The sequence below is a fragment of the Apostichopus japonicus genome, chromosome 6 (assembly GCF_037975245.1).
Source record: "Apostichopus japonicus isolate 1M-3 chromosome 6, ASM3797524v1, whole genome shotgun sequence".
NCBI classification, from domain to species: Eukaryota; Metazoa; Echinodermata; class Holothuroidea; order Aspidochirotida; family Stichopodidae; genus Apostichopus; species Apostichopus japonicus.
The window spans coordinates 7110001-7132234 of record NC_092566.1 but is presented as its reverse complement, the minus strand read 5'-3'; the positions used below and the strand labels follow the sequence as shown (position 1 = coordinate 7132234).

The 22234-nt window shown below is 35.7% G+C and overlaps 1 protein-coding gene across 1 annotated transcript in view; it reads right to left on the bottom strand.

Moving 5' to 3' along the window:
- The window catches only part of LOC139968839 (RYamide receptor-like), a 43880-nt gene extending 27016 nt beyond the window's left edge, over nucleotides 1-16864 (bottom strand). The window contains exon 1 of the mRNA XM_071973342.1: nucleotides 16563-16864. The gene's annotated coding sequence lies outside the window, so the exon portion shown is untranslated. The remainder of the gene's footprint in view (nucleotides 1-16562) is intronic.
- Nucleotides 16865-22234: the final 5370 nt, after the last annotated feature.

Here is a 22234-nt window from a genome sequence, read left to right as displayed (position 1 = left end):
TGTTCGAATGGATTCTGCAAGATACAGTGAAGCAAAATTGATTTTTTTTTAGCAGCTTTTGATTAGGCCAGGCTTTGTAATATTGTCTTGAGTTGTTTATTATGATAAAAAAATGTAGTAGTATGATAATTAATGCACCCGTTGGCCTTTCATAGTCTGGAGCTCCGGGAGCCAAGTTGGAGCTAATTATGTCACACTTTATAAACTTCATATTTGACTGTATACTTGATCCCGGACCCGGGGTTGCGATCCCTGACCCCTAAACCCACCCTAAACCAACCATCCTCTCTTCGTCATTGGTACTAAAATTATGGAACTATGCTTTTATTTTATACATTATGGAATATGGATTTAATGAAGTAATGAAGTAAATAGGAAAAATGAGTCCTCACTGCTAGTTTGCTCAATTATGTAATTTGCTGGTGATTGGACACCTATAGTGTAGTAATTATATTAAACAAATTCCACCCAACTAAAGATAATCATGTATGCAAAGAAAAACCATTTGAGCTTGTATATACTCTTGTATGTGTTCGCTGCGTTTGTAAGGTTAACGGATTACTTTCTTGGTTTGAGACACATGAAGATGTGATTCATCAATACTGCGTCAATAAAACAACCAAGGACGTAGTTTGTTCCTAATAAAATTTTGTGTGACGTAAGACCTTTTGTGTGAGAGTTAACCAGTTTAGCCAAAGAAAATTGCACGTATTACTGCATAAGCTAACATGAAATATCAGTCTTGATGTTGTTGCTATATGAGTACAAGTATGAGAATCCACGAGTATGTCATTCTGCCCTAGTACCACTTCTATCGTTCAAAATACCGCTAGTACGAGTATGTTATACTACCCTAGTACCTCTACTATCGTTCAACATACCCCTAGTACGAGTATGTTATTCTACCCGAGTACCACTTATATCGTTCAAATTACCCCTAGTACGAGTATGTTATTCTACCCGAGTACCACTTATATCGTTCAAAATACCCCTAGTACGAGTATGTTATTCTGCTCCAGTGCCTCTACTATCGTTCAAAGTACCCCTAGTGTGAGTACAAATCCAAATAGGCGAGTACAAGAAAAGCCAATTATGCAAGACTTCGAATGCTTTACAAGTGTAGTATATTTCGTGTATATGTAGTAAATAATACAACTTGTTAACGTAGATCACTGCTGGCGATTTTACATCCACTTACTGTATCCCACTTGTGTCCCTCCCTGACTTCAATGAGAGGAAAATTCAAGTCACCGACGTGAATTTTCAACACAAAACTTGTAATATAACAGGCAAATTGCACCTTAATTAGGAGCACAGATATTATGTACAATATCATTTGCAATTTTCGAATTGTCTAAAATCGGACTTTCCTCAGCAAAAGAGGGAGTGAATAATTTGCTAAGGAAAGTTCCATGGGCACACATACATGATTTCATTGATGCAAATGTAAACATAAATTTTACCAAGCGTTATTATGTTAAAACACGTTTCTTAAAAAAAAACAGAAAAAGAGGTATTGGATTGTGGCTACTCAGTACGCATGACCCCCGTCATCTTATTCATTATCTTTCTTTCTTTTTCCAGCCTAATTTTAGATTTCCCAATCTCTTATTTTGTCATTCGCCAACTAATTTGCATACAACCCATACTTCAAATCGCCACCTCTATAGCCCCAGGAGTTACATGTATATATACATATATATTTATTTATATCTGTTGTCGAATAAACGGTTTGATTGAAAGGGACCAAATTTGCATATATCCAGTAGTTGCTTAGTAGAGGGATACTTCAGTGTATAGTTCAAGTTCTCAAATGCCCGTGTCTCATCTTGAAATTTTTAATTAATTGAATTCTCTTTTTTTTCTGAACGTTACAGTCTATAATGTTCAAAACACAACTTTTTGATTTATTTTCCATTTGAGGTATTTAGATAAGAACAAGTAGTCAAGCTTTATAGGATTTTGTTGTCTCTGTTATTGTCTTTGAAATGCAGTCTTACAAAGGAATAAACTCTTGACAGGCAATTAATATCACTTTCATGACGTTTTTGGATAAACAAAGATATTGATTGCTACGGTTAAAAAAACAAATGTTACATAAACGTTTATTTATACCTTTATAAAAGGGGGAAAAGAGGTTACACAACCCACACCTGATGTATTAGCGTTACAATTGACGTTATAAACATCTAGCCTACAGAAAGGGTTATGTAAGGTAAACCGGAACCATATGCAAGAAAACAAACAAACAAACTAAAATTCCACTCCACAAGCTTCTATTTTCGGTATAATCTAAATATATACAGTCCTTCTAGTAAGACTTCTTCGTCCAGTTTTTTTTTTTACGTTGGTATGTCACAGTACAGACGTTACATGACATAATGGTGTAAAAGATATTGATGAATTTGTCTTTGGCACGTGTACACAATTTGTTTTTTATATATATATATATATATATATATATATATATATATATATATATAACTATATATATATATATATCTAACTATATATATATATCTAACTATATATATATATCTATATGTACATGTGTATGTGTATACAGTATATATATATATATATATCTAACACTATATATATATATATCTAACTATATATATATATCTAACTATATATATATATATATCTATATGTACAAAGGTTGACCAGCCAGAGGTTAATAAGCAACCGATAATACCACAACATCTAATTGTGAGAGTGTCTCGTATAGCCCTTAAGTCTTACTACGTGCTCAATTACCATTTGGACTCATCCTGATAGGTTTTTTATTCATCTACACAAGATGTCCTTTACTGTTCAAACTAATACACACTCATCGTTCAAAAGCTCGAAACAACACGTTTTTGACCGACGTTGGCGAATGATTGTCCATTTTTGAGATCTTCTTTTCTCTTTGTTTCTTTTTAAGAGAACAAAGTTTGTTTTAAGAACATGTTACCACTCCCAACAGGCAAAGAAGACTCGTAAAAGAACCAAGAAAACAAATGTTAGAGCAGTCTAAAAGTGTTAAGAACCCTGGATTGGAGTACTGGCCTGTAGCACTTGACATTACGTCAACTGGAAGTCCAATAGGAATTCTCTCTCAGCCAAACATTTTCTTGCCAATTACATGATCGACATCAGGAAAAAGATGCGTGTCGCCAATTCTCTCCTCTCTTGCTTCTCTTCCTCTTTCTCGCTCTCTCTTCTGTGTGAAGTTCTAAGTTTTCCTTTTTCCAATTTATTTGGCGGTATAAAGGCTGGAAAACATTTCCTTATTGCAGCTATGATAGCCTAAAGCTGTATTTCGGATCTTGATCTTTCTCGATACTATACAGTCCCAAAGCAAGTGCGACTCTTGAGTTTGAACTGTCAAGTTACAGTTGAAATCACTCAAGAAGTTTGTTGATCATTTTCTGTTTGTTTGGGCGTTCGTGTGAATGTGATGTTGTTTATTGCATATATATATATATATATATATATATATATATATATATATATATATATATATATATATATATATATATATATATATATATATATATATATAAACAAACAACGTCTGGGCGACTAGTTCGTCAAGATCATTACTTACCCACTACATATAGAAAGCTGTATCTATGAGCGAAAGGAAGCTATAGCAGAATGTCTTTGCTTAATCAGTTGCAATAGGATCAATTGTATATTTATATATGTTTACAAATAGATATATGTATATTAACATTTACATATGACACGTATAAGCTATATGTTTCCATGTATATGATTATGATTTATGCAAATATATATGCAAATGTAGGCTATATACAAATGTATATGTAAATGTTTGTATAACTATAGCTTATATCAGGGTTGTCCAACCTTTTGCAGAGGAGGGCCACATGGAATGATTATGATGAAGGAGGGGGCCGCATGAACCCTACGCTCGATTTTTCGCCCGAAGCCCAAGGCAACAAAATGTGAGCACTGCGCGCGGAGCGCACTGATTTATTTTCCTTCCCGATAAAACAGTTCAATGAAGTCCAGCCGCCCCCCCCCCCCCTCCGCTTAGAGAGTGTCACACAAACTGACCTGTATGCAGTTTTGTGGACCCGCAAGGTTCGAATGATTGATTGTATAGCTTCAAATTTTTATCAATAAATCTGCTCACTAAAATTTCGCACCGTAGAGCATCTCTGGCGGACCGGACACAACCCTGCGGCGGGCCGGACTGTGGCCCGCGGGCCGTAGGTTGGACAACCCTGGCTTATATATACGTGTATATATATGTGTATATATATATATATATATGCGTGCGTGCGTGCGTGTATGTGTGTGCGTATGTATGAGCGTTTATGTATATAGATAGGTATAGAATACATGATACGTCATATTCCAGGAGCCACACGTGAATTAAATATTCGTGCGCCCAAAGATTTCGAGAATCAGCATCAACCAATGTGATTCGCTTCACAATAACAGTTTGTGGACAACAACAAAGAAGCAACTATTCCAGATACTAGTTTTAGAAGTCATATGGAACTGAAACGTTATAATTCCAAATTTTGAAACTTGGTAATCGCATTATTATCGTATTTACATTCGTCTTATAGAAAGGTCTTTGTCTTAAGTCACGCGTTGTTTGAGGACATTTTAGAGCACGACTTGAAAATGCCTATTTTTTTCCCTTCTTTTTTTAAATTAAAGATAACGATTTTGCCGTGAGGGTTCTGGCTTAATTTGTTTTTGTGATTGTGCTTGCACGAACATTAAATACAACAACAACAATCACAAAAATAATGGAATTAAATATATAGGAAAAGAAAACACATTCTTCATTATTTCCGAAAAGACAACGAAAAAATCAACGTTTCCGGTTCACTTATATTAAAAGGTGACATTTCTGTAGGGTTATCACAATCATATATATAACTTAAAGAAATTTGATCATAGGCATAAAAAATATGTAGGCCTTTAAAAAGACAACGACAACACCGTGAATAGGTTTGCAAGCTTCCTCTGCATATTTTGTATGTATTTTACTTGTTAGTTTTATTTACTTCTGGGTGAAAATCTTCACAGAGAAAAAAATTACCTTGAAATATACGAAGACGGTTATGTACCGTATTTGGTAATATCACTTGAAAGTTTAGCACTTCAGGAACGGATAGGACATAAAAGAATGATTGGGGCGATATACGCGAACACGATTGTTTGAGCTGATGATGATTTGATGATTTATTTGTTTCAACACATAGTAATACAAGGTGAACAAGACAATACAACTGCAAATAAGTCAAATATGTGAAAGGAAGTAAACTAAGAAACCCTTGTGGGCTTAATCGAATAGAGTACTCCCATCAAAGAAAATAGAAAACCTTAACACCTAAAAAGGAACTCCCCCCCCCCAAAAAAGATAACCTTAACAAATAAGACATATAACACTACTACCCCCCCCCCCCCAAACACAACCAACAACTCCCACCCCTTACAACGGCTATACAATCAATAAAGGCTTTCGTAGTAATTTTTCAGATGTCGTCTGAACGAAGCCACGGAAGTATAGGATTTCAAGTTGATCGGAAGATTGTTCCACAAAGAAATAGAACGATATCGGAGGCTTTGCATGCTCTTTGAATTACGACAAAAAGAAGCACGTAGATGACCAGCTTGTCTAGTAATATAATTGTGAATAGAATGACTAATTGTATAAAAGGTAGCAAAAGAACTTGGAAGCAGATTGTTCATAGCACGGTAAGTAAACGTCAGAACATTTAAAGAAATGAGATCAGTGAACTTGAGCACGTTTAAGGAGGAGAATAAATGACTGGTATTATCACGTGGAGCTGAAGACGTCATGTGCCTCACAGCCCGTTTTTGGAGAATGACAAGCTTATTAAGGTTAGTATTGAAAGTACCAGACCAAACTGAAGAGCAGTACGATAGATGAGGAAATATAATACAATAGTAAATAGATCTCAGAATTTTCCTTGGAAAAGTATATTTTAACTTCGATAAAATACCTACACCTCTAGAAACTTGTTTGGAAACATGATTAATATGGACTTTCCAAGAGAGCTGAGAATCAATGTATATATACACACCAAGAAATTTAATATTATCGACTCTTTTAAGGCAAACACCATGCATATAGAAATCAGCATTTATTGTTCTAGAGGAGTTTCCAAATACCACATAATTTGTTTTATCAATATTCAAAGACAGTTTGGTAGCAGAAAACCAATTATAAAACGCATTTAATTCATTACAGATGGTTACTTTAAAAGTTTCTACATTGCTGTCAGAGAAAAAAAATTAGTGTCATCAGCAAAAAGGACAATCGAGCAATTTGTAGAGACGTTGCAAATATCATTTAGGTAAATAATAAAAACAAGTGGACCTAATATGGACCCTTGAGGAACTCCGCACTTAACTGAACGATTATCAGAATTGATTCCAGAAAAAGAAACGTACTGTTGCCTGTTAAACAAATAACTTGAAATGAGAGAAGGAGCTAGACCTCTAATATCGTAATGTAATAATTTCCTCAGAAGAATTCCATGATCGATGGTATCGAATGCTTTGGAAAGATCTAAGAAAACGCCAATACAATTATCACCTGAATCAAGAGCACTATGAATTTTATCCACTGCATTGACCAAAGCAAGTTCTGTGTAGTGGCCAGGGCGAAAACCAAATTGGTTTTCATTGAGAATATGAAACTTGTCAAAGAAAGCATTGAGACGGTTAAATATCAACCTTTCCAAGATTTTCGATATGCAAGGCTACCAACGTTCTTCAAAATTCTATTTGGATTCATGATAAACACATCAAGTAATAAGGAATTTAAATTCTGAATTGTTCCAAATTTGAAGAACAATAAATTTACGAATGATAAACAGAAGACTTACATCGCCAGCGATCTCGTGGGTTAGAAATATGAAATCAATACGAAAGAAATATCTTTAGGCGTTAAAGAAGAGGATCCATAAATCATTTCTTTTGTTTTTCTCGAATCATGATTGATCTTTCACTTGAAACTCGGTCTCAATAGTATGATTAATGGATGACGCAACCCATGAAAAACGTCTGGATAATATCTGCAATCACCTCCCACCCAACCACCCACCCCCCACCTTCCCACGTGAAGTATATTCAAAGCTTCCTCGCAGAAACCACCCAGTTGGAACAATTGTTTCTATACTGTGATTTCAGCCCCTTTTTTTTCAAATGACTTGTATTGATAGTATGATTAGTATGAATATCATATTTCTATTAGATCAAGGTGAGGAACTGTTTTTACTGTCAGCATGAGTGCTTATAATCATGATATTAGGGGACAGTATAGAGTGGTATTAGCATTAAAAAACTGTCCCAACTGGGTGCAGACACCACTGATTTCGTCTACACGTTAATTTACCTATATATAACCTATTCGTGTACTTGCCACTCCCATAGAAGTTGCTGCTTTAATGGTTATAGATTAGACTGGCTGTTCGATTCTCAATTTATTTTTATACAAATTCAGGTGAAACCTTTCTTAGAATTTCATTTCATTGCATATTGTATTCATTCCTTCTAGTGACGTAACTTGATTTGTGTTTGAGGTAAAGCGCATCCACTCCTCTGCCCCTACCCCTCCGCCCCACCCCCAATCCTCGCTACCACCGTATTGAGACATTTCAATACTCTGATAAGCAAATACGACAAGGCAAAACTTAAACAGAAACACTAGCTTATCTGAAGATATACAAAAACAGACAAGCGCCATCATTTAGCTTTCGACTTGAAAACCAATGATCGCTTTTGTGTACACACAGCAATTTAATATCATGGTATTTCTACACAAAGTTCATCATTCATTTCGGGGTGACCAAATTTCCGCCTTATCAAAGTAAAACAAGAAAGAAAAGAGTTCCTTTGTTTTATTAATAAGTTAATTAAGACATTAATCAAGTTTAATAGGACAACGTCGGAAATTAGAGTTTAATTTCTAAATCCGTATGTAATTCCTGAGGTTTCACTAAAGAAATGCATTTTTCTTCATCTTGGACAATGTCAGCAAGAGAAGTACAAAATATAGGCGTTGAATGATCAGATATATGTGCTCAAAGTCACGTGTATCTAAGAAACAATATTTAACCTTGAAACCTAACTTGATATGTATTCCTTTGAAGATATCTTGAAAGGAAGAATTTCACTAAAAAAGAGAAAATCTCATTTAGAAGAAAAGATAACGTTATTACCACTCTACGTCACAGCTTGCCTTGAACACAAGACAGGCTACTGTAATCGAAACACCAACTACGTGAAAATTACTATACTTGATTAGGTTACTTCAATCTTTTAGGGTTGTCAACTTCTGAAAGGACACTTTAGATGTGTATAATGACAGAATCGTCCAACATGTGTATTAACTCTAGATGTTCATATATATATATATATATATATATATATATATATATATATATATATATATATATATATATATATATATATATATATATATATATATATATATATATATATACTTAGTCTGTCTAGTTATACGTACGATACATAGTGCTTTTGATATGTAAAAATTTGGATTTGCTAAAATCCATTTCTTTTGCTTTCCAAAATTATGTTTTCTTTTGAAATTCATGTATTTAATTGGTATTTAACCAACTATTAAAATCAAAATATAATAGTTAAAAATAACTGGTTACACATTCTGTCTGTATTCACTGTGTGGTATACTACCCTTTTCACCTATTAAAAAATATTTAAAGAAACACTCATTAATCAATAAATATAACGTCTTGAAACCTTTAAATTAATGCATTCAAATTAAAAAAAAAAAATCATTTTTTCAATACTTAAATTATAAGGTCAAATTGACATAGACCCCCATATCACAATTCGATACAACGGTTTTTCACAGTTTGAAACGAAAACTACACACTTGTTTCTTCATTCGAGTTGATTTATTCACAGTACTCACAATAAATTGAATATATGATTCTACATACGTAGTTACATTACACCATAGTCCTTATCTTACGCGCTGTCTTTTCAGTCAACAACCGCCGAGATCTGTAGAATGTCAGATTTTTCTCGCCTTTTTCGTTGACATTTTATGCAGTCGGCAGGATCTTGTTTAATTTATTTCCGAGAAACTTCCAAATTGAATTTCTTGTCCAGTTGAACGAGTGACTTATGTTATGGGCCCAACTATTTTTTTTTTTTTTTTTGTGGCGAATTTTGTATGCAACCCTCAAGAAGAATTCTATCAATCACTACATAAAATTGATGTAGAGGGTTTTTTTTCTTCGACTTTCTTTTACCTGAAATTTGAAATTAAATGGTATCGTGAAGAATTTATCCTATAGCTATAGATGACAAACTTGACATTTAAAAAAAATATAATAATAAAAAAATATAATAATAATCTTATAAAGGTAAGTTGGTAATATCACATTTACAGATGGATTTGTTGTGCCATACCTACATTATTATATCCATAATAAATCGAATTGAACTGCTCATCTTTTACCAGTTGGTGAATCATGTACTACAGATGTGTTGGACAATGAGACATTAATGACAACTCCATACAACATCGCTTAAAGTTTTAGGATTCAATAGTTACCAACTTGTATCAAGGCCTTCTCAAACGACAGTTTTACAACATTATACTACACACAGATGTAGCTGTACAAGCTTTCACATATAACCATACAACTTTCATTAAATGGCTGTACTGTATTAAATCACGCACTTCCATACCATGCACAGATCAATGTGCAGATGCACATCGCTCACCTACACAATGTGATCGGTATACTGATTGTGGTTTATATATAAGTCCAAACCAACTCAATACCGTGCATAGATACTTATGCCTATGTACAGCTCGCCTCCTGCACAACGGCATCTGCATTATAATTGTGCTTAAATAAGTCCTCAAGCCAATCACGACCGTGCAAATGTATGTATACAGATGTGTAGTTGCCCACTATACTCGATGAAAGCTGTATCATGATTGCCCTCCAAAGAGTTCCAAGCAACTGTCATACCCCCAAACAGAGGTCTACGTGCAGCAGTACAACTTCCACGTAGGCCGCATTAACAATATCACCGTTGTGCTGTCATCAAAGTCCACCTGATCCAAACAACACATATATACATGCATAACGACCGTACCAGCGTTAGTGATATTATATGCACCAGGCATTATAGTGCAGTTTGCCATATGTTTTACACTTGAAACACATGAATATGACCCGCCCTTGATGATTATTATTGAATTGCGACTTGAATCCCGGATTGAAGTGTTGACTAGCTTTAGTACTGTTCGAATTGAGTGTAATTATATCTCGAAAAGAAATTTGGATTTGAAATCAGCTTGAGTCTACCTTTACCAATGACTTTACACATCTTTGATAATTACTAACCATAACTGGATATAACTGGTCATAAATGGATATAAATGGATATAACTGGATAAAAATGGTCATTACTGGATATAACTGGTCATAAATGGATATAACTGGTCATAAATGGATATAACTAGTCATCACAGTGACAATTTTCTCGTGAATCCTTATTTCTTGACAAGTTTATAATGTTTTTTATGTTCCATAATCAAAGTGGTAACTTCATATCAAGTATCAACAATCGTATAGTTTCTGTAAGTACCATACTAAACTAAATGCCAATAATGGTGTCGCTACATACAGAGTGACACCTGACGGTTAACGTTTGCTTAATATAAATACGTATATATAGATATGCATATATGTATACATACGTATATATGATATAGTTTATGTATAAGAAAAAAGCAATAAACCTGGTGATTATGGATATTTATGAAACACTAACGTTGCCTAGATTTGATCTAAGCTGATTCGTAGATATCCTCGCCGGTGGAATAAGACACAGGGGTGCCCTCTCTATGAAATTTAATGTACACCCCCCCCCCCCCTTCCTGTGCCACCACCATAGGTACAAAAATACTTCACAAATTACATGAAACGAGCATTGTAACCTCCTTAAGTTGTTGGTGATTCTCCTCAAATGTTTGGAGCACTACAACTCAGAAATCCTGACCACGGGCCTGTACCATACACGCACCCCACTACACCCTTCAAAACCAGTGTGTGGGAGAGGTACTATGGACCTATATCTTTACAACGTAGACAAACGAGAGCGTGTATTGCAGTAAAGTTAACCAAAAGTGCACTACTGAAAATATATGCACATAGTACTTTAGGTAAACATCATGCAATCCCGTCATATCTACTAGAACTGTATTTGCCTGCAAAAACGCAGTATTGTAGTGCGCGGGGAGTGCTTGCAGTTTTAGGGAGAACTTGTCGGTTGTTCATGGTGTTATTTCTTGGGTGGACAACACACCAGGGAGTATAGTCATATTGTAGGTACTTATAGAAAGTGAGGGCGCTCACAATCGCCGTGACAAGCTCAGAATAAGTTGGCTACTCAACAAGCCTCTGAAACTACAAATGAACAGAGGCTATATGAAATGTTAGGTTTCAACGTCCAGTCATGTATAGGTATCGTTCACTTGGCCAGTAATGCAATAATAAATGAAGGCGTCACTTGATAACATTTTAATAGTAATGCCCACCGGAAGCAGTTTTCATTAATCTGAGGCTTGGTTTACGATATCGCCCGGAGGAATGACCTATATAGACTGTACTGTGTACGCCATTTTATTAATCCATCTCTCATTCCTTCAGACTTAAACGGCGTCCCACGCCGTTGTCAAATTCAGCCACATATTACCAATTTCAAGACTACACTCTGAGCCTGCAACAGTATCTTTAGTTATTGGTTACTGAGCCTACATCAAGATAGAAAACTCGATCAAAGAATTCGGCCAACCTATCTATGGTTTTGTTTTAAAACAGTTATCCAAGTTAAGCCCTGTTTTGCTGGGACAGAGAATTAACGCAATCATTTTGAGGAAAGAAGAGAGAGAGTTTTTTTTTCTTGCATAATACCAGCCTTTACTTAATTCTACACTGTACGGCTATGAATTGTTGGAAAATAGACTGTCGCGCAATGTAGCGTAATATCATGAAACAAGGGTAATAAGGATTTAAGCAAACATTTCGATGAATTTTCCAGCGATTAAGTATAGTGTGGTATTACTAAGGTGCTGGGTAACACGTCAGTGGCTCGTGACTTACTATACCCGGTCACTGTGAGAACAGGCACAGTGCAAGTCTCTGTCCCGGGAGTTGTCTTGGACAGCTCGTCTGGCCTGGTTAAAACCACAATGTCGCCCTTTGAGCTAATATTATTTAATGATGACTTAAGGCAGACATTTTGTCTTGATTTGTGATAGTTCAAGAAATGGGGGAAATAAGTGCAATAAAGTTTATTATAGTTATTCGTTTTTTTTTCTAAAGACACTCACCATTGAAATATGCCAACCCTCTGGAATGTTCTTTTTTTAAGACTAAGTTGATGATGACGTTAACTCATGCAGAGTAGGCCGCGTAATTGATAATGTTAATTCATTGTTATATAAATTATAATAACTTAATCAAAACCATTTCTTTTAACTTCATATGAACAACAGAACACCATTGGATGACATTCAACATATAGTTAGTCTATTTTAATGCAATGTTAAGGTAATGTTTTAGCCCATAAGTCAGTTATGATTTCCCACTGAGCTTTTTGTTGCATCAGAGGAACTGATCTACGACCTGTGTGTTAGACTTAGTATCCAGCCAGTTTCACTGATGAGCCTCAAATATTGAAAAGGTCATTTCTCAAAGATTAATATTGCCATAGAAATACAAACCTGGACTTCTAACAGTATTTTCTAGCGATCTACAAGTTCATATTTAAATTAACTTTGTGCCTAAAGTGATCCCTTTATGCAGTTAGATACCGTATCGTGTCAGTACAGCAGTACTGTAAGCATAAGACATTGCAATATACATAGTGTAATAATGTAAACCCAGAATGAAGAATACAAAATCAGACTCAATACTGGTCTGATATAAAATAATGACATTGCAATACGGTCACATTATATGATAATGCTAAACCCGTTGGCTTAGCGCAAGAGTACCGTTTTTCTTTAGATATCTGAGTGTGTACAATAATGCCCAATTACAAGAAAGAGAAACGGACTCAAACAGACTCGATAGTAGTCTCGTCGATGATTGCAGCACGTCAAGCAGTCACGTTGTGCATATAATCACTACTAAACCGTTATATTATGCATGAATGATGACAGACTCATTTCAAGTCTGTACGGCCGCACATTCCAATTACACTATGTAAGACCGGAACTTGAACAGACTCGGTACTATAGTCTCACTGATAACATACATATTGTATTACGGTCACATTGTTCATTAATAGTACACTGTGCATACGAGCACAGACGAAGTGTTAGTCTGTACGGCCGCACATTCCAATTACACTATGTAAAACCGGAACTTGAACAGACTCGATACTAGTCTCACTGATAACATACATATTGTATTACGGTTACATTGTTCACTAACAGTAAACTGTGCATACGATCACAGACGAAGTGTTAGTCTGTACGGAGATATCGCAATCAACATGATGTATAGTCCTAACTGTATTTAAGGACAGTTCCTGATAACATTTCCATCGATAACGACTTTGCAGTCACAGTGTGCTTGAATACTAAATCCTCGGGATGAGAACGAGTGCAGACCCACTGTAAGTCTGTACGAATCACACGAGCATTGCGTATAGTCTAAACCAAAGGTAAGAGAACAGATTCACTGCTATGATGATTTCACTTGACCATATTTCAGCGACATGTAGCTCACGTATATAATACAGACTCAGTGTAAGTCTGTATGCCTCTATGGCATACCGCAGTAATCTAATGATCGGTTACCCTATTAATACATAACCGTTAGGAAAATACGCCAGTATAAATATTAATTGTGTGTATAAGCTGGCGGGCGTGAGCATCCGAGAACAGAGAGATATGAAACGTATTCGGCAGTATGTCTTCATATAAAGGCTACCTTTTTATACAACACAGACCGTGAAGGGAAGTATAGCAGAACATATTGTTTCAGGTCCTGGACAGGCTCACGCCACAGTCCAGTCTGACTGACCTCACCAACTCAATACAAAATCGTAGCCTCTAAAGGCGTATATAATACAACACGATAAAGATAAGGGTAGATACACGGAATGATACAGCGACTGGACAAACTCTTTAACTGGACAAAGTCTGACAGACCATCGCCGCTGTTAACGACTGTCACTTATAACAAACACCATAAACGGGAGAGTATATACTAACAAAGACTTTATGTCATCTCACCTGACAGACTCACTATAAGGCTGACAGAATGAAAGTCCCATTGATATATATTAATGTTTTTCTACTAATATAGGCCTATACGTCATCATACGGGACAGTATATATACGAGAACAGACTGTGTCATCTCACTGGACAGACTAACTATAAGTCTGACAGAATGAAAGTCCCATTGATATATATTAATGTTTTTCTACTAATATAGGCCTATACGTCATCATACGGGACAGTATATACGAGAACAGACTGTGTCATCTCACCTGACAGACTCACTATAAGGCTGACAGAATGAAAGTCCCATTGATATATATTAATGTTTTCTACTAATATAGGCCTATACGTCATCATACGGGACAGTATATATACGAGAACAGACTGTGGTATCTCACTGGACAGACTAACTATAAGTCTGACAGAATGAAAGTCCCATTGATATATATTAATGTTTTTCTACTAATATAGGCCTATACGTCATCATACGGGACAGTATATATACGAGAACAGACTGTGTTATCTCACTGGACAGACTAACTATAAGTCTGACAGAATGAAAGTCCCATTGATATATATTAATGTTTTTCTACTAATATAGGCCTATACGTCATCATACGGGACAGTATATATACGAGAACAGACTGTGTCATCTCACCTGACAGACTCACTATAAGGCTGACAGAATGAAAGTCCCATTGATATATATTAATGTTTTTCTACTAATATAGGCCTATACGTCATCATACGGGACAGTATATATACGAGAACAGACTGTGTCATCTCACTGGACAGACTAACTATAAGTCTGACAGAATGAAAGTCCCATTGATATATATTAATGTTTTTCTACTAATATAGGCCTATACGTCATCATACGGGACAGTATATATACGAGAACAGACTGTGTTATCTCACTGGACAGACTAACTATAAGTCTGACAGAATGAAAGTCCCATTGATATATATTAATGTTTTTCTACTAATATAGGCCTATACGTCATCATACGGGACAGTATATATACGAGAACAGACTGTGTCATCTCACCTGACAGACTCACTATAAGGCTGACAGAATGAAAGTCCCATTGATATATATTAATGTTTTTCTACTAATATAGGCCTATACGTCATCATACGGGACAGTATATATACGAGAACAGACTGTGTTATCTCACTGGACAGACTAACTATAAGTCTGACAGAATGAAAGTCCCATTGATATATATTAATGTTTTTCTACTAATATAGGCCTATACGTCATCATACGGGACAGTATATATACGAGAACAGACTGTGTTATCTCACTGGACAGACTAACTATAAGTCTGACAGAATGAAAGTCCCATTGATATATATTAATGTTTTTCTACTAATATAGGCCTATACGTCATCATACGGGACAGTATATATATACGAGAACAGACTGTGTCATCTCACTGGACAGACTAACTCCAAGTCTGAGAGACTTCACTACATCACTACTAATGTTTTGCCACGACTACGTACATTGAACCCACGACAAGGATTATATGAATACACACTCACTAACTCTGAAGCCAAAATTTCAGCGAGAGAAATACGGTAGTTAGAAACTTTGAATAACAAGAGCGAGAGTACAGATTGAAGGTAAATTGGCCTCGGTAACTACTGAAGTATAAAAGGTTGAAATATCACCGACACAATCACCTAACCTTCTTCAAATCTCTACTCTACACCAACTGCTTAAATGGTTCACAAATCCGATATCTCCTATCAATGCTTTCAATTAAGCATTCGATGTCAGTTTTGAATGAAAATCGTGTTTGATTACAACATTCTGTCTTCCACTTCTTTTGAGACTGGCATCAAACCTTAACTTTATCTTTTTACTTTGGGAAGGAAAAATATGAATTCGACACTGCCACGGAAGAAACAAAATACGAAGAAAATGTGAAATGCTTACACCCTCCAGTGATAAGAAACAATTAACCCCACTGTCTTTTAGTGCTACACCTTCACAAATATTTCCTATCTTATTACAAATGAAACAAAAAAAAACATTTGCCTTTGAAGTAGAGAGAGAAAGAAAGAAATATCATGTTATATCATCTTTCCAATTTTGATCGAACTTGAATGTCTTTATAAATTAGCTTCTCCAAGAAGAACATTAATATACGTAGACTGACATTAAAAAGTACTTCCTACGATGAACTTTTGTAAAAAAAACTTATGATGATTAAAATAATAAAATTATTCGTAGTTAAGACTTACCAGAAATATTTAAACGAGGTGAACGAAAACACAAAAAAAAAAAACACCAACAAGAACTTCGATTAGAAGTTGTCTTCTCTTCCGAAACGAATAGAATGATAATTATTGAAGTCGGAAATGGTAACCACGTTATGATCCACGATACACACGTGACGAATCTTACAAGCAGAGTGAACGCAACTCAATCGTTCATAGGGCTTTTCTATGTTTGAATGAAAACCGTGTTCTCCGTCCGTTTAGTTCCAGACGATATATGTATATATAGGCCTATATACTTTCCCCGCGAAATCTCACAACGGGTTCGTTCACTATAATTCAAACTATGGTGCTAGACGATACCGTCTTGTAGTTTTTAAATGACGCGTAACGAATGGAGAAACGTCTCGTGGTTAAAATCGTTCAGCCAATGAGAAGTTTGGGAATGGCTTGCAAGGCTTTTTTTATTTAAGAGCTATCGAATCATTTTCGATCTTTTTTTCTTGGGGGGGGGGGGGGGGTGATGTTTAACATTGTCTAATGATATCATTAACGAGGAGGCAGCAGCCTGGGCGTATTTTAAAAGAAGACATGTATCTAGATTCTTTCGAAAACATGACATGATAAATGACATTTTCATACTCAGGTTTTGTTTGGTGATTATCTTTGTTAAGTTCTGACACAGTCTTGTATATACCGTGTTGTATATATGTGGTTGATTGGATTTCAGGAAAACATCTTTGGGCTGTTTTTAAATCTATATAACAAATGCAGTGATGCAAAAAAGGAAAGAAAATTAGAAATGTCACAATGAATTATGATTTCAGCTACTTATATAATGATTGATGAAGATGCTAAAGATAAATAATTTCAGGCTTTTTTTTTTTTTACATGAAATGTTTTCTTGTTTTATTGTCCGGCTCATTCGCAGGATATAATTATCCCATATCCGTCATGCGTGAGAATATAACAGAACTTACTTTCATAATAACCAAAAATAATGCATGTTTTGGGAAATTGAAACAGCTATACTTTTGAGATCGAATTTTAATTTTCACGGTAAAAGTCAAAACATTTTTGTTGCCATTATTTATACCCTAAAAACAGATACGATACCTTTCCCACTTGTTTTGTATTGAAGGATTTCACGCAAGCTTCCCTGGATTGAACAGCAATGCTCTTCGCGTTTTAAAGAACCTCACTTGATGGTCGTGATATGAATTTTCAACACTCCAGATCATAAGTGAGAAACACTTTGGATATCTGCGGAAGGCCATCCGGGACACAATTGAACATTAATATACATCACGTTAGAACATGATTTATACCAAACGAATAAGGTTTTGTTTGGTCGTCAACTTTCTGCAGCTCTGCGAGATTTATTGAGTATTTTTTGTTTAATGATTTTGATGATAAATGATTTTACATTATTGATCAAACTGTGAATAGTTTTGTAGACTTTTCCTCTATGTAAAATCAACGATAATGAGCAAGGTAATAATTAGTTAAGTGGGTTTTACTAACATGGTATCAACAACAATTTCATAATTTCAGATTTTAATTTGATACTTATTTGCAATGAATAATTCATTGCCTACAGCAATGGAACATGAAAAAGGATAACATCGCAAAATTGATGATAATCGACTGAAAGATTGACAGATTCTGAGTTTTTAGAAGGAGGTTGTGTCGCTGGGACCACTGAAGCCGAACTCACTGTAAAAGGTGAGGGTGGGGGGGGGGGAGTACGGGGATCTCCGAGACCATGAAAAGGAAAAATTTAGACGTCAAATGGTGACTAATGAGCCAGTATACTTTTTATTGGGTTGTAGAAATCGGCTGGTGTATGCACAATACGATGGACTATATACATGCATATACTGCAGCGTATTATTGTGGAAATTGTTAGAAATATCGTAGAAATAAAACAAATTCGACTACGCACTCTGTCTGTTCTGTCTGTGCGTTCTGTCTGTGCAGTTGTGTGTTCCAGCCTGTGGGCGGAATAACTTCGGACGATAACCAAGGCCACACTGATGGACCGTAAGTACAGAGTAACATAAAGGCTGGTTGTCCATCGTCCATCGTCCATTTGACTTACACAGAAATTTACCCCCACCCCCTCCCCATCTTTCGAAGCTCGCTAACGGAGCATGTTTAGCAAACTGAACACCAATCCTATAATTCCGACTGCTCGCTCGGAGTAATATCCACATTTTCAGTACCAAAGAAGCTTTCAAATCACCTTCAATCATCCTTATTTTTTCACACCATCTGTATTTGGATTTATGTTCTTGTACATAAAAGACAAACAAAACAATGATGATATTATATAATAAATATGACAAATTAAGCACTGTATTAGGTTTAGGTCTTTTCTTTCCGACAACGGTTAAGTTTTCAAGCGGATGTCAAGCGGACGTACTGGAACTGAGGAGGCTTAACTATTAATGGAACTATCAAGTAAATAGATGTTATAACTATAATATTATTGTATATGGTGCATGAAATTATACGAGTTACACTTTCTCTGTGTATATTTTATAGATTAACATGTCGTATGGATAAGTTTAAATATAATGACAATTTTACGAAATCCAACTGTTGGCTTTATTTTCCCTTCAAATTTAATCCATAATACATCATTGCCATTATCCTTTTTTTTCTATATGACTTACGTATTTCAGCCTTACTTTCATATTAAAAACAAATACGAATTTCTCTTGCATTCCCTTCCCAGCCTCTCTATATGGGTTACTTTCAAAAACGAAAATTGGGTTTGATCCCAGGTGGGACGGTATATGTTAGGTATGGTATATAGCTTCTGGCGCCGACTGCAAAGAAATGACTGTTTAAGACATATCGTTATTATCTATACGGCCAGTATCATTCCGTTTCTAGAGCATTAAGCCCCCCCCCCCCCCCCGTATACGCACTGGTCATACGCTTGAATCCCGTTCTAGCCAATCATATTTGTCTATATTTGGTTCACTTTTATACTGACAATTATTTACTTTAACTGCTGACCAGGTCAAATGTTATAGGATGTTGCTGCGGTTGCTGTTGTTTGTTGCAAGTAAATTAAATGATCATCGAAAGTAACAAAATAAGATAATAAGTTTGTTTATTACTTGTATTCCTAGCCCGCGGGAGAGGTCTCTATTTTGATCTCAAATTTTCGACACTTATTAGCATAAATGCCACGGTCCAACGCAATACTTGATACTTTTAATGTTTAATACACATGCATATAAGAAGAGAATGTTCTCTAGTCTGTCTTTTATTACATTCATAGCCCAAACTTTCTGAACAGTATATACGTATATACTACAAAGGCGAGAGATCACAGAAAGGTGAGATTATCTATATCTTGTTCGGCTACTGCTGTGTAGTCTACCTGCGATCACAGTGAAATATTTATTTTCGTCCGATGTAGAAATCGAACGTGTATAAACTTTCGCAGACTCAATATTCATTTAAATCCAGGTTATATACCCAAGAGGCTAAAAGCTTTCTGAAAAGTCTTCCTTGATATAGTATATAACGTGCATGGACTATATTTTGTATAAATGTAATTCCCAGAGGAACAGTAAATTCTAGTGCAGTTTGATATAGGTTATCTGATTGATCGTTCAGTACAATCTGCCGGTTAGTGGTGGGCTATATATACGTATAACGTTTATATTGTCATAGCAGGGTTAAATGTGTTTACATTGCATATGACATCTTGAAGCTAGGGGTTAATGTTGAAGACCTAGATCTCGAGTAAACTCTCATCCATCTGTTTTTTATCTTGAAACAGACTTGAGTATTGAGTTCGTGTATCCGTATTATTGCCTTGTTATACCCCAATGTATAGCATAATTAGCCCAGTGCTGCCAGGCCGACCTCCGGGGCCCAGGTAGATGGGCCCGGTGGAAAAATTGAAGATAAAACTACCCAACCGCCGAAGCCGGTCGCCTGCCGTGGGCCATAATGGGAATTCAAAGGTGTGCCATATTCGGGCGACTGGAGATACCAAATAATATATCAAAATGAAAATTTAGAACAAAACGCTCACCAATAAAACATGATTGGGCTTCGGTGAATGTCGAATATCCCTTGGGTAGCCAATAATCATTGCCGCATATATAGGGGAACCTTTTGTTCCTCGCTACGTCTCCGGTTATGCCTGTGTTCGTACATAGATAGTGTACTCCTATATACACATGCGTACTCGGGGCATTTTCGAAAATCTATAGTAAAGATACCATATTGCAAGGTATATGGACTCGTTATCGTACTTATAGCCATACTCGTAAATAATGGTACTCATACCAATCGGAATTGTCATTGTACTCTATACTCATGATATTGTACTCGTCTCTTTGACACTCGGTGTCTTGATAGAATGTTCCGATCACATTTCTTATTGTTTTTCTTTTTCCCTTGCATGCCTCAGTGCACTATAATGTGATGAAATCAACCTAACTCAGACTACACAATAAATGAGACTTAGTTTGGGAACATTTGTTAGTCGGTTATAATACGTTCTAGGCAAATTTATGTATACACAGTAGAAGAATGCAGTGTGGAAAATAAAAGAGGCCCGATCACAGGTGAAAATTCCTCAGGCTGGTGAGTTATTACATCATTCATGTAATTACATAAATTAATAAATTAACTCTATAATTAATCTATTCTGACTTAGAAGGAGCGACCAGTTGTCTTAAGTCTTTTAAATTTGAACGAAAAAGAGGGATAAATATTCCAAAGTTGAAACTACACAATCATAGGCGTAGGAGGCGGGTGGGGGGGGCTGGGGGGCTGGGGGGGGGGGCTGCAGCCCCCAACCAAATTTTTTTTGTAAAAATTCGGGCAATATGCTGAGAATTTTTCGGGCACCTACTGAAAGATAAATAATTTGCGAAGTGATTTTCAATGGTTAAATTGATATTATTATGATCATTATTATTGTAACGACTTCCCCAATAATTATAACCAATATGGGATGGTAATAACACGGCAAATGGTTGTATGCTATTGGCGTGGGATGTTATAACTGATGCATGCCTATATGATATGCACATTAACATGTTGAACGCGCGCGGAGCGCGTGAAAAATTTTGGTTATATTTTTCGGGCAAGTCGTTACAGGCTTACAGCCCCCCCCCCCCCCCCCAAATCAAGTTGGGCTCCTACGCCTATATGTACACAATATTCATCCTAATCCACAAAAGGAGGAAAGGAGAGGGGAAAAAAACAAAAGAAAAAAAGTGCCTAGACTTTTGAAGTCAGAAAAATGTAAAGGCAACCTAAAAACATGAATATTACTTGGTATAAATTTCTTCATGAAGACAATATTAATGTTCTGAAGCAACTTTTTTTTTTTCAATTTGTGACATTCACTTAAGAATCAAGAAAGAATTTCGAAAAAGGAAGTCTGGAAAATATGATTTTGCCAACCAATTTCCTGGTATAGATATTGTATTAAATGCATTCATATTTATTTCTGTCAGGAGATATAACAAGTTCATTTAGATTATTTGATGTAAAAATCTTCAACTAAAAATTAGTGATATATAGCGACGAAAACAGGTTCATAAAAAACCCCTCTCTTAGCCGCCACTGTAAATATGCGTCAATCGTTGAGTAACATAAAACCTTCATTTATCATGTTCATCAACCGGTTCCATCTTCTTATCTGGCTCATATAT